General features: G+C 43.0%; 1 protein-coding gene across 1 annotated transcript in view; it reads right to left on the reverse strand.

The window, feature by feature from the left end:
* Positions 1-2,090, reverse strand: part of LOC149472123 (fidgetin-like protein 2) — a 117,779-nt gene extending 115,689 nt beyond the window's left edge. Inside the window, exon 1 of the mRNA XM_089692994.1 lies at positions 1,799-2,090. The gene's annotated coding sequence lies outside the window, so the exon portion shown is untranslated. The remainder of the gene's footprint in view (positions 1-1,798) is intronic.
* Between the last annotated feature and the right edge of the window lie 4,605 nt (positions 2,091-6,695).

The following is a 6,695-nucleotide window of genomic DNA, read 5'->3' on the forward strand; positions in this document are numbered from 1 at the left end:
ACCTACACAGGAGACATGGCATTCTGCACCCAGAGCTGGGAATGTCTGCAGAAGTATGCACTCACACAGATTTGTTTGCTTTAGCACCAAACACATTAGACGACTGTAAACAAACAGAATAGAAGTTCCTACAGTAACTGCCATGCGTGATCCCCAGCCCCTTTCTACTGCACCGTGCCATGGAATAATGCTTTGTTTTCACTGAACACAATCAGTGGCCTCTAGTCCAGTTTATATTGGGCTCAGCCCTATAGGGAAGGGCTGGCTGCTGGAGAGGCAATGTGAGCCTGATCACTGGAGCTTTTAAAATGAATGTAATGAAGCTTTTCAGGGCTCTCACACCCTGGTACCCTGTCCCTTCCAACTTTACATATAGCTGCTTGTCAATGAAAACCAATAAGAAAAGAACACCACTAGCGGGCTCAATTCACGAACACCAGAATAAGAAGCTTTATTCTCAAAAAGTGACAGATATTTTCAGTTGTGACCTAAAAATAACAGGCTGAAAATAAGTTAGCCATAAACTAGTAGAATTTTCTTAGAAATCTCTCTTTTTAAGAACCTTTGTTCTAATCATCAGCGGGGTCAATTTGATGTATTTTTTTCTACCACAGTGATGAGAAACATTTAAAGGAGCAGGATAAAAAAAAATGTTTTTTCAAACAAATTTAGAAGGCAAGAAAGTCTAGTCATTGCGAATGTGAAAAGCAATCGACATTTTAAGTACTTTTGAACAACGCTCCTCAAATCATTAAATGTATTGATCAGAATTGTCGTACAAATGTTAATTTATAAAATCTACTAGTGTATGGCCAGCATAAGCTTTGTATTGACTGGTATCCGCTAATCAAGCACACAACTATCCTATCTTGTACAGTTATGCCAACACAAATACAAAATATTTGCAGTGGCACTATTCAATGCACACTTGTAAGAGAGAAAGAGAGAAGGAAAGAAAGAAAGAGAGAGAGAGAAAGAAAGAAAGAAAGAAAGAAAAATCAAATCAAATACATAAATAAATAAAACATCTCTGATTGATACAAACTAAGAAAGAGAGTAAAGCACGACATCATAACTTCACAGAAAATAGTGATTCTGCCAGGGAATAACCGCCTGCTCCAGTTTCCACGAACCAGCCCTAATGTATTAGTTTCAAGTTAAATAAAATAATGTTTCCCAATGATCTCTGCTCTGTTACAATCAGTTCCTGCTCTCCAGGCTTGCTCTAAGAATTTCATCTCACTGGATCCATTATGATCCAAGCTGACCCCATACACAGATTTCATCCCACCACCATGGAACCACCAAGTGCCCCTATCTCTGCATTACCCTGTATGCCAGCCTACAGTATGATGCCACTCCTCTATGGTCCTGCCAAGCCCTCCATTCACAAAGATCATACATACATGTATACAGTCCAGCCTACTTCATCATTGCAGCAAAGTCCTACCATTCCATTGGACCAATTATGCAAAAGAGGAGGTTCACATGATAATGATAAAAAAATGAAATCATCCAAACTCACACACATGTGATCATGCCAAACTTCTGAAAGTCCCCAATAAAAAAAAAAAAAAAGTATCTGCCATCCCTAAAAGTGCCATCCATAAAGTTGAAGCCTAGGAGAGAGAAAGGGGGTCATGGAGTAGAAGGCAGCCCTGCCTATTGACCCCTGTGCCTGGATTGCTCTCCGGTAACAAAAGCTCAGCCTGATGCAGGACAGCTGCTGAACAAGGGTGGTCATGGCAGAGGTTTAAGCTGGAAATAAAGAGAGATCCCCCCATCCAGACTGACTTACCTCCTAGATCTGAGTGCATGCTCCTTGAAATGTGCTCTATAGTAATCCAGACTAGGTTTAGGAGAGGGGAGCCTTGTGTTGGGACTCACCAGGCATTCTTGCTGTGACAATGTGAGTGTGGAGAGGGAGAGTGTGACAGCAGGCTGCCTGGACTGCAATCACTGGGGCATCCCCCAGCCTCCCCTCCCCCTACCACATCCCTCCAGCTTCTCACTCCTTCCAAAAGTGTATTAGCCAGCAGTAGAGAGAAAAAGTGACCAATCATGCATTCATGACTGCTGTCTGCCTACAGTATGCTCATCTGTGTCCTTCCTAATGTCCTGCAGGCGACACATGGGATGAAGAATGGATGGAGATCCTCCTAATGAACAGACTGGGAAGGAGAGCATTGGAAGAGCGCCTGGGATGTGATCTGGGAGAGTTTACACTGGGCAGATGATGTCACACAGCTCACATCAATCCACACACTGATACAACAATCCCACACACAGCACCAAGTTCTGCCCTTTTAAGTCGATTTTTCAGCTGCATTTTTTACTTATTGATAGGCTTGTATAGCATAGAAATCTTGATTTTTGTTTTTCTTTCTAAGCTCACCACACGTTACAATCTGATTGTACAATCCCCTTTAGATCCACCAGGAACGATGTAGTGCACCTTCCTGATTTGATGCGAATTGTTTGAATCGATTAAAGTGGAACTATGCAGCATCTGAGCACCACAAACCAAAAATGCTATTTAACCGCTTCTGCGCCGCCCTATAGCAGATATACTGCTCCAGGGCACCAAATCACATATATATATACGTGATTTCGCAGTTCTGGGTAGGGGGCGCGCGCACCGCCATTCGCGGCCTCGGCTGTCAATCACCGAGTCCCGAAGGGTGATTCGCCGCTGGCACCTGGTGATCTTCGAGTATTACAGACAGGGAGAGACCTGTGTATCCTCCCTCCTAGATTGTAAGCTCCAAGGAGCAGGGTCCTCCTAACCCTCTTGTATTGAACTGTATTGTCTCCCGTTATATTGTAAAGTGCTGAGCAAACTATTGGCACTATAGAAATCCTGTATAATAATAATAATAAACAACACACATCTCTCCCCTGTCAGCTCCTGCACACTGCTTTGTATGGCTTACAAAGCAGTCTGCTTACAGTGGAAAGCATGCACACAGTTAACCCTTTGATCACCCCACATGTTAACCCCTTCCTGCCCAGTGCCATTAGTACAGTGTCAGTGCTTTTTATTAGTACTGATCACTGTATTGGTGTCACTGGGGATGTCAGTGACACCAAATCAGTTCCCCCCAGTGTCAGAATGTCCGCCGCAGTCCCGCTATAAGTCGCTGATCACTGCCATTACAAGTAAAACAAAAAATTAGAAAAGACTTCAAGTATATATAGCGCCATTTGTAAATGCTATAACTTTCACGTAAACCAATTCATTTACATGTATCAGGATTTTTTTTTAGCAAAGACTGCACCCAGAAGGTTTTTTATCTCCATGCATAGAATACATGAAGGTAAAAAACCTTGAGCCTTTACAATCAGTTTACTATTTAAAGCAATCCCCCCCATCCATCCATTTCTCTATGTTTCATTTAGCTGAGAAATCACTTTGAAAAACACTCCTTTAGAATTTAGCATTTCTGGCCATGGCCATTACTTGCCCTTCAGAGGATTTACCCCCCTTCCTGACATGGCCATTTGTTTGCAATAGGGCGCTGGCTGTGTTACTTTAACTGACAATTACGCAGTCATGCAACGCTCTGCATAAATTAAATTTATATAATTTTTTTCCCACAAATAGAGCTTTCTTTCGGTGGTATTTGATCACCTCTGTGTTTTTTATTTTTTTGTGCTATAAACAAAAAAATACCTACAATTAAAAAACAAAAACACTATTTTTGACTTTTGCTATAAAACATATCCAATAAAAAAATGTGAAAATCAAATTTCTTCATAAATGAATAAAATGTATTCTGCTACATGCCTTTGCTAAAAAAAAAATCCCAGTACGTGTAAATTAATTGGTTTATGTGAAAGTTATAGCATCTACAAATGGCGGTACATATATGGGAATTCTTATTTTTATTTTTTTCAGTAATGGCAGCGATCAGGGGCTTATAGATGGACTGCAGGACTGTGGCGGATATTCTGACACTGGGGGGAACTGACTAACTGCCACTGACATCCCCAGTGACACCAATACAGTGATCAGTGCTAATAAAAAGCACTGACACTGTACTAATGACACAGGAAGGGGTTAACATCTGGGGCCATCAAAGGGTTAACTGTGTACTGGGTATGTTTTACTGTGTGCTGTGCTTTACTACAGAGGCATGCTGTGCAGAGAGATACAAAACACCATGTCCATGCTGACAGGAGAGAGAGACGTGTTGTTTATACACAGGTCTCTCCCCTGTCAGCTTTCCCCAGTAATCATCAAGTGCCCACTGGGACCCGGTGATTGACATTTCTAGCCACCAATAGTGGTGTGGGTAGGGTGACGCACGCGTGAGCACACCCCCTACCTGGAAATGCAAATCACGTATATTTACGTGATTTTATGCAGCCCTGCCACCCTGTAGCAGTACTTCTGCAATAGTGCGGAGGGCAGGCGGTTAAAGAAGGGCAGATGATTCATGTAGTATTCACTTCCTGGAATCCCTCTGCCCTTAGCTCAGGCATTTGGGCAGGAGGGTGTGCTTAGTTGAAAAACCCCTCCTGAAGCCTCCTGGGATGTATGATATCATTTGTCTAGGCCTGGAAACCAGGAAGTAACTGAAGAAATTTAACCCCTTGGCGCCGGCACCTCCCGGCCCTTTAAGGGTTTCAGAAGGTGGGAGGCGGGGCGGGGTTTAGGGTCATGTGACCACTGCGACATGCCGTCACGGTGGTCACATGATCCGGAAAGGTCCTGATCGAAAAAGAGGAGATCTGGACCTTTCCGAGAGTACCAGACATGTGTGCTGGCAGCGCTCTCAGCACATATTTTTTTTGTTCAATAGAACGCAAATGTGCGGCCGCTCGGCGTCTAGGCCCAGACGCCGAGAGGCTGCACATTTGCATTCAGCCGGCGTGAAGAGGTTAAAGAAAAAAAACCAAGTAACTATGATATACTTTCTTATCTATTTACTAATGCTAGCAGTATAAACATTTAAAGTAGTCAATGTTGGCAAAGAGTGAAGTTCCACTTGAAGTAGGTCCCCATATTAAATCATTTTGGTAAATCTAAAGTTGGTTGTACAAAGATTGTATGGCCAGATTGTAATGTGTATGGCGACCCTTAAACTGGCTACATATTATACAATTTTTGTTGCACAGTTTCCTTTAGATCTACCAAAACCATATAATATGAGGTCAAACCTAAACACTTTCAATTTGTATGTAATCAGGCCATTGCACTACATAGTTGAAGGTAAAACTAATGGGAATTGAACAAGAAAATTGTATAATGTATGGCCAGCTTTAAGGTTCATTCAGCGGGTGATTAGTCCCATCCTGCATGCAGAGCTGCTGGCAGATGCATCTGCCTCGGAGTTAAATGCACTCAGCCCATAGAAGCAGATGCACAAGCAGCGGCTGCACGGACACAATCGCATGTCAAAGTCTGACATGCAGGCAGGAGCGGGTGCATACATCTGAACACAGAGAGGTTGATTTACTAAAACTGGAGAGTGCAAAATCCGGTGCTGCTGTGCAAGGCAGCCAATCAGCTTCTAACTTCAGCTTCTTCAATAACGTTAGGTTCACACCTATGTGTGTTGCGATTGATGTGTTTTTCTGGCACATTTTGTGGTGCATTTTGCATTTTTGAAGACACTTTTTAAATGCACTTTTGATGCATTTTGCATTTTTTGAGATGTTTGTTGTTAGGGGGAGGTGTTTGTTGTCATGCAGTTGAAAAATGCAAAAAGCAGCAGAAACACATCAAAAATGCAATGCTGGTGTTTTTGATGCGAATCCTTTGAATTCTTTTCAACCAAAAAACAGAAACTGCTGCAGGAAAAAAAAAAGTCTCTGACCCGTTCCAAAAAATGCATCTGCTAAAAACGCACAGATGTGAACACAAACCATAGGAAATCAAGTTAAATGGACTGTATTATTATTACTATTATTATTATACAGGATTTATATAGCGCCAGCAGTTTGCTCAGCGCTTTACAATATAATGGGAGACAATACAGCAACAATACAGTTCAATACAAGAGGGTTAGGAGCAGGGGCAGACTGACAACTCATGGGGCCCCCGGGCAAAAGGGAATCATGGGGCCCCTGTGTCCTTCCCAAAATCAAAAAAGCCTATGAAAAAGGTACCAGGGGCATCTCATGGGGCCCCCTACTGACCCCGGGCCCTCGGGCAGTGCCCAAGTTTCCAAATGGTCAGTCCGCCCTTGGTTAGGAGGGCCCTGCTCCTTGGAGCTTACCATCGGACTGTAGTGCGTTTCTGCAATCCGGGAAACACACTGGAAACTGCACAAGTGTGAACCTAGCGTTAAGCTTTGGCAAAAAAAAAACCTGGACGCTGATTGGTTTCTGTGCAGAGCTGCACCAGATTTTGCACTCTCCAGTTTTAGTAAATCAACACCACAGTGTCTTCATTTTGAAGTACACCTGTGTGAGCCAGACCAAATCTACTTTGCACCAAATGCCTTTGCAAACCCAGATATTACCTTGTAAAAGTAGTGATGGCATCAACACTGTGTTACATATAGCCTGTGTAGAGAACAAAGGAGGGGCCAAACAGGCTCCACCCACTACAGGTTTTATGCAGACAGCTACAGGAGGTTGCAGAGACAAGACCAGTGACTGGTCTTTATTCCAGGAAGCTCCTGCACAAAGGCAACGTTTTACATTGGCTTACTGCACAGATCCGGAACAAACACACAGAGTACACC

This window comes from Staurois parvus, unplaced genomic scaffold (genome assembly GCF_062004578.1).
Source record: "Staurois parvus isolate SC_StPar_1 unplaced genomic scaffold, SC_StPar_1.0 ptg000023l, whole genome shotgun sequence".
In the NCBI taxonomy this organism is placed as follows: Eukaryota; Metazoa; Chordata; class Amphibia; order Anura; family Ranidae; genus Staurois; species Staurois parvus.